General features: G+C 43.8%; 1 non-coding gene across 1 annotated transcript; it reads right to left on the bottom strand.

Moving 5' to 3' along the window:
* Positions 1 to 990: 990 nt before the first annotated feature.
* Positions 991 to 1,065, bottom strand: Trnat-ugu. The gene has a single exon. It is a non-coding gene; the product is annotated as a tRNA-Thr (tRNA).
* Between the last annotated feature and the right edge of the window lie 6,782 nt (positions 1,066 to 7,847).

Here is a 7,847-nt window from a genome sequence, read left to right as displayed (position 1 = left end):
ACCATTTGCCTTCCCTACCACAGTTTTCACATGCTAGTTCCACTTCGTATTGCATTGCAACGTTACGCCAAGGTATTTAAACGACTTGACTGAGTCAAGTTGGACACTACTAATACTGTATCCGAACAGTACAGGTTTGTTCTTCGTACTCATCCACATTAACTTTCATTTTTCCACAGTTGGGGCTAGCTGTCACTCATCACACCAACTAGAAATTTTGTCTAAGTCGCCTTGTATGTTCTTACAGTCACTCAACCTCGACTCCTTACCGTAGACCACCGCATCATCAGCAAAAAACCGCAGATTGCTGCCACACTGTCCTCCCAATCATTTATACATATAGAGAAAAACAGCGGTCCTATCGTACTTCCCCGAGGCGATCCTTACGATACCCTAGTCTCTGATGAACACTCGCCGTCCAGGACAACACACTGTGTACTATTATTTATGAAGTCTTCGAGTCACTCACATATTTGTGAACTTATTCCATGTGCTCTTACCCTCACAGCCTGCAGTGGGGCAGCGTGTCAAATAAACTAAACTAGACTAAACTCCTTCCGAACAGGCCGCCGTGTCATCCACAGCACACAGGCGTCACTGGATCCGTTCTTTTACCCTTCTTATATGCTGGAGGCACTCATGCTTTCTTTTCAGTCGCTTGGGACTTCGTGCTGGGAGAGAGATTCACGATAAATACGAGCTTGGTAGGGAGCCAATGCCGTAAAGTACTCTTTGCTATCACCCAACAGGAAATATTCGAGTTCTGCGCTCTGTGGTGAGAAGACTCTTTGATTAAATTTTGTAAGAAATTATGATTTGAAAATATTATTCGATCAATGGTAGGGGCAATGCGACGCCAGCTTCACACCAGTGTGACATCTGCATCCCACCAGTGGAAAGCCAGCATCAACATTCACGTCTGTGACACTCTTGTTAAATACACTGATAATTAAATCAAGACCCTAATCAACAGGGACAGTTGAAAATATCTGCCCCAACCGGGATTCGAACCCGGGATCTCCTGCTTACATGGCAGACGCTCTATCCATCTGAGCCACCGAGGGCAGAGAGAATACTGTGACTGCAGGGCTTTATCCCTTGCACGCTCCACGTAACATGTACGAAACACCAGATACCATCTTCATATGGAATCCACTGTTGGCGGCGCCTGCCGTGTCACGATTGTGAAATTTCCCCTAACCTCGCCGCATAGACATGTTGTTATATTTTCTGCGGAGTAGATACTTAAATTGGTAAACACGCCGATATGATGTCCTTGGCGTTGCACTGCCAGTGGGTAACGTTTGACACCCATCGTACACGCAGAGACGGACATTACGTAACTTATCCTGATAACAAAAATGTATAAGTACAAATTAAACTGGTGTCCATATTAATTAAATTGCACTGCGTAAAGATCACACATTCTCAAGGTAAGAACGGCAAACACTGTGAACATTATTCCTATAAAGTTGGTACCCATGCATGAAAGTAAGTATTTGCTATAGAATCTACTCACGTTTCCCTTCTATTCCCGGGATTCATTCTACTAAAAACTGTCTATGAATTGTAAATACATCCACAGATGATGTATATTCAAACCAACCGCTTCTCCTGTCGGAGGCTCCAGTCCACCCACGGCCATGTGTGTGTTTGTTGTCCTGAGGGTAAGCTAGTTTAAGTTAGATTACGTAGTGTGTAAGTCTAGCGACTTATGACCTCAGCAGTTTGGTCCCATCGAAGCTTCCCACACATTTCAAATTTCAAACCAACCTCCTACGTACACTAAAGCGCCAAAGAAACTAGTATAGATTTACGTATTCAAATACAGAGATATGTAAACAGGCAGAATACGGCGTTGCGGTCGCAACTCCTATATATGACAACAATGTCTGCCGCAGTTGGCAGATCGATTACTGCTGCTATAATGGCATGTTATCAAGATGTAAGTGAGTTTGAACGTGGTGTTATAGTCGCTGAACAAGCGACGGGACACAGTATCTCCGATGTAGCGATGAAGTGGGGATTACCCCGTACGACCATTTCACGAGCGTACCGTGAATATCACGCAACCCTTAAATCGTCAAATCTCCGACATCGCTGCAGCCGGAAAAAGGTCCTGCTAGAACGGGACCAACGACGACTAGAGAGAATCTTTGAACTTGGCAGAAGTGCTAGCCCTTCCCAAACTGCTGTAGATTTCAGTGCTGGGGCCAGCAACAAGTGTCAGCTTGCGAACTATTCAACGAAACATCGTGGAGAAGGCTGTCGAAGCCGAAGGCCCACTCTTGTAGCCTTGATCACTGCACGACGCAAAGCTTTACGCCTCGCCTGGGCCAGTCAACACCGACATTGGACTGTTGATGACTGGAAACATGTTGCCAGGTCGGACGAGTCTCGTTTCAAATTGTATCTAGCGGAAGAATGTGTACATGGTATGGAGACAACCTCATGAACCCAAGGGCCCTGCATGTCAGCAGGGCTCTGTTCAAGCTGGTGAAGGCTCTATAATGGTGTGGGGCGTGTGCAGTTTGATATGGAACTTTTAATACGTCTATATACGACTCTGACAGGTGACATGTACATAAGGATCCTGTCTGTTCACCTACATCCATTCATATCCATTGTGCATTTAGACGGGCTTGGGTAATTCCAGCGGAACAATGCGACACCCTACTCGTCCAGAATTGCTACAGAGTGGCTCCAGGAACACTCTTCTGAATTTAAACAATTCCGCTAGCCACCAACATGAACATTATTGAGGATATCTGGGATGCCTTGCAAGGTGCTGTTCAGAAGAGATCTATGGACAGCCTTGCAGGATTCGTGACGTCAGGTCTCTCCGGTACTACTTCATACATTAATCGGGTAATTGCCACGTCATGTTGCTGCACTTCTGCGAGTTCGCGGTGGCTCTACGTGATGTTAGGCTGGTGTACCAGTTTCTTTGGCACTTCAGTCCAATTAAATGCATGTCTGTATACTCCACAATGTGAGCCAAGAGTAACATGCATTGAACACCAGCTGAAGGTAAGTTTACTGCACTTTAAAGAAGAGGTATAAATTTATTCTACATCAGTAACAATAGAAAAGACAATTTCCGACTAAAATACGTGTTAATGGCTATTGATAAATCACCCACCACGTTGAGTGGGAATATTCAAAAGGTAAGCATGTAATAACAAATAATGATGTTTACCGTTGATTATAACTTAAACAAGAGCGTCTGTAAACACGTTAGCATCGTGAGTTTCATCCAGTACTATATTCTAAAATCCGCGATGGTGATTGAGCCGTGTGTGGCTCGTGTTCCCGCCATAATCTATTTTACACTCTGTTTTTAACGTACTTCCACTTCACTACGTTAATTTAAATTACTACTGTCACTGAGTTGCTGCTTTGCCTGACCGTGTGCGGCGTTAGCAACGTGTATCGATGTATCCCTTCTGGTAGTATCTTTGCTGGACTGTTATTACTTCCCGCTCGTTGTCTGTTGTAAGTTAGTTGGTCGCAGTTCGAGTGGCGAGTTAGGGTCCGCCAGTCGGTTTGAACGCTTCTGGAGCGCAGTCCGGACCTACCAGTCGGGAGCTGCAGAGTGGCACTAGTGCAGTCGGGTTGGAGCAGCAGTGAGGTCTGCGTCGACATGGCTCGCCCGACCATTGCCGCCACGCATCACTTGAGCCGGGCCACGGTCTTGGTGGATCGTCGGTCGGTCGTCCTACCGGACGACGTGTTTTGGCTCGCCGATCGTTCATGAGTCGGCTGTGTGTGTGCGTGCATCGATTCCCGATTGTCTTCGTCTGTGCTTAGTTACTGTTAGGCATCGTTCAGGGCTTACTGCAAGTGTTTGTCAGGTTGTGTGTGAAGTTGGCATTATTTCCTTGACAAGTTATCTCAAATGTTGTCTGCGTACTGCCTCTGAGAGGTCGATCTTCTCATCGGGCGACGTGTAACTGGATCTCAGAGCACTTCTGGGCCCTTGCAGCTACCATCTTGTGGAAGTTGGGTCGGCCCTTTCCTGGTGCAGAGATGTCGTTTAGCCAGTGGGCGTGTTTCCTGTGCATGGTTGGGTCCGAGCCAATATTTCCGCCGTCGTGCGTCTAGAATTGAGAAAGAGACGCACCAGTAGTGCAGTCGCGACGGACCAGCATGCAGTCGGTCGGTTGCTGCGGATCAGTTAAGTTATCTCGGCGTGGTGCAGTCGCTGGGTCAGCTGCCGGTCCCCGCGCAGTGTCGGAGCGTGTGTGGAGCTCTCCGATCGCTACGAGCTTCGCGGCTCGCCGACCCAGGACGTCTAAGTTGAGTGTGTTTTTAAGTACCAGAGCCTCGTCCATTCATGCTGTGGTTCGTTTCGGTGGTTCGCTGTTGGGGAGGTTTTCCTGTGACCAACAACGAGTGTTTGTACATATTTGATTGTGGATAATTACGTCCGTAACATTTTCTGTTTGAGTTCTCATGTACTGATTGATGGGAAGCAAGTCGTTGTGTCGGTCGGTCCGTGTCTGTCCCCTGGTTGGGTTCCGACGGATCAAGTGCAGTTGGGCTCGCCACGTGTCTCACCTAAGTGAACGAGGGCAGACCGACCTGTCTGGAGGCTTTTGAGTGCCATCGGTGTTTTATTATCTGCTTAAAATTTAAGGCTTATTGTTATTTTTCTTTTTTCTTAAAAATTTTGCAAAATTAATTCTTTAATTCATCTTTCAAGCTGACATATTGCGGCCTTCTGCCTTTAAAAGATTATGGTAATATATTTTTAAATTTCGAAACGTAATTGTTGCCTTCAGCCATTGGTATTTCACCTTGCATATATTTGTTCTACTTGCTTTGCCTTAACGCTTTCCACTTAGCCGTGATATGTTTTTTTATTTACTTTATTTGCCTTTTATTTGCATTTTTTATCTTGCTTTTTTTCAAGATTTCTTGTTTTTAAACATTCTGGCCATCTACCTTTAAAAGTCTATGGTAATGTATTCTAAAATTTTGAAACTTAATTTTGGCCTTCAGCCTTTGGTATTGCACCTTGCATATGTTTGTTCTATCTACTTTGCTGTGATGTTTTTTTTAATTATTTTATTGCTGTCTTAATTCGATTTTTATCTTGTTGATTTGTTAAGATTTCTTGTTTGGAGGCCTTCAGCCGTGAAAGAGTTGCATGCGGTAAAGGTCCTTGTATGTGCCGCTTTGGTTGTAAAAATGTTATTAAATTACTATAATTTACAATTAGACGGTGAAACTGACCCCAACCTTATGTGGCCTTTCCCACAATACTAAGTACCTGTTCTGCCCAGCGGGTTTAGCGGGCGTCTCAGTGACATTATCCCGAGACGTGTGGAATCGTCTATGTAGTGTGTCAGTGCAGATTGCTCCTTTCCTCTACGGAAATACTTTGCCCTCAATGACTCTTATCTTGTGTTCATCTTGCCCCTGCCCATCCTGATTGTGTGCAAGTGTTTCACTTTACCAAATTGGTCTGAACATCATACCTTTCATGTTTGATGAAATAGGTTTCCGTCTATACTAACTGAAATATCTAAAGTATATTTAGAACTACCTTGTAGGACCACTACAAAACGCTATCAGCAGATGGAGACTGAATGTAAGGATTTGTTTTATCAAACTATTCTGCTAGTTCCCACTATCACCTGTTCCTCAGGCTGAGTGTCTGATAGACTATTCAAAAACTGTTACGATATATAAGATTGGGAACACTAAGGAGTGTGCTCACATTCATGACAAAAAGCCAGTGTCTACTGTAAGTGCATGGTCGATCATCAGTACCTGAGGTAGAACCCTGCAGAAGTAGTGTGATCATATCTCCTTAACGGAGCAGTTGTCACGCCACCGAAGTCATAATTATCAATCAATACTTACTTCACAAATTTGTGACAAACTGAAGAATAAGTCACCAAATTTATTTTCAGCTGGAGATTATTAAAATCGTCGATGTTGTACAAATGGCGCTGTGTGTTCTGCGCTTTCGGGAGACAATACCGAAGGAGTACTGTTGTTTGGTACATGAAGTGTAAACAGAGCAGTAATAAGTTTAACGTTCTATGAACAAAGTGTCAGGCGTCCTTCCAAATGTATTAGACATACGCTGAGGTAACAGAAGGCATGGGATACCTCCTAACATCGTGTCGGACCTCTTTTTACCCAGTGTAGAGCAGCGTTTCGACACAGCAACGACTCAACAAGTGGCTGGAAATCCGCTGCGGTAAAAATGAGCTATGACACGTATACAGCCATTCATAGTTATAAAGGTATCACCAGTGCAGGATGGGTACTCTGCAAATCACATTTAAATACCTGGCAGAAGGTTCATCGAACCACCTTCACAATTCTCTATTATTGAAATCTCGTATAGCGCGCGGAAAGAATGAACAGCTATATCTTTCCGTACGAACTCTGATTTCCCTTATTTTATCGTGGAGATCGTTCCGCCCTAAGTAGGTCGGTCTCTACAAAATATTTTCGCATTCGGAGGAGAAAGTTGGTGATTGGAATTTCGTGAGAAGATTCCGTCGCAACGAAAAACGCCTTTCTTTTAATGATTTCCAGCCCAAATCCCGTATCATTTCTGTGACACTCTCTCCCATATTTCGCGATAATACAAAAGGTGCTGCCTTTCTTTTAACTTTTTCGATGTACTGTGTCAGTCCTATCCGGTAAGGATCCCACACCGCGCAGCAGTATTCTAAAAGAGGACGGACAAGCGTAATGTAGGCAGTCTCCTTAGCAGGTCTGTTACATTTTCTAAGTGTCCTGCGAATAAAACGCAGCCTTTGGTTAGCCTTCCCCACAACATTTTCTGTGTGTTCTTTCCAATTTAAGTTGTTTATAATTGTAATACCTAGGTATTTAGTTGAATTTACGGCTTTTAAATCAGACTAATTTATCGTGTAACCCAAGTTTGAGTTCCTTTTAGTACTCATGTGGATGACCTCACACTTTTCGTTATTTAAGGTCAACTGCCACTTTTCGCACCATTCAGTTGTTTTTTGTAAATCGTTTTGCAGTTTCTTTTGATCTTCTGATGACTTTATTAGTCGATAAACGACAGCGTCATCTGCAAACAACCGAAGACGACTGCTCAGATTGTATCCCAAATCGTTTATATAGATAAGGATCAGCATAGGGCCTATAACACTACCTTGGGGAACGCCTGTAATCACTTCTGTTTTACTCGATGACTTACCGTCAATTACTACGAACTGTGACGTCTCTGACAGGAAATCGCAAATACAGTCATGTAACTGAGACGATATTCCATAAGCACGCAGTTTTACTACGAGCCGCTTGTGTGGTAGAGTGTTAAAAGCCTTCCGCAAATCCAGGAATACAGAATCGATCTGAAATCCCTTGTCAATAGCACTCAGCACTTCATGTGAATAAAGAGCTAGTTGTGTTTCATAGGAACGATGTTTTCTAAACCCATGTTGACTGTGTGTGTTAAAAGACCGTTTCCTTCGAGGTAATTCATAATGTTCGAACACAATGTATGTTCTAAAATCCTGCTGCATATCGACGTTAACGATATGGGCCTGTAATTTAGTGGATTACTCCTACTACCTTTCTTGAATATTGGTGTGACCTGTGCAACTATCCAGTCTTTGGGTAATGATCTTTCGTCGAGCGAACGGTTGTATATGATTGTTAATTATGGAGCTAATGCATCAGCATACTCCAAAAGGAACCTAACTGGTATACAGTCTGGACCAGAAGACTTGCTTTTATTAAGTGATTTGAGTTGCTTTGCTACTCGGCGGGTTTTTGCTTCTGCGTTACTCATGTTGGCAGCTGTTCTCGTTTCGAATTCTGAATATTTACTTAGTTTTCTTTTTTGAAGG

This window comes from Schistocerca piceifrons, chromosome 1 (genome assembly GCF_021461385.2).
Source record: "Schistocerca piceifrons isolate TAMUIC-IGC-003096 chromosome 1, iqSchPice1.1, whole genome shotgun sequence".
Lineage (NCBI taxonomy): Eukaryota > Metazoa > Arthropoda > Insecta > Orthoptera > Acrididae > Schistocerca > Schistocerca piceifrons.
Note: the sequence above shows the minus strand (reverse complement) of the source record. Positions and strands in the feature narration are given on the sequence as shown.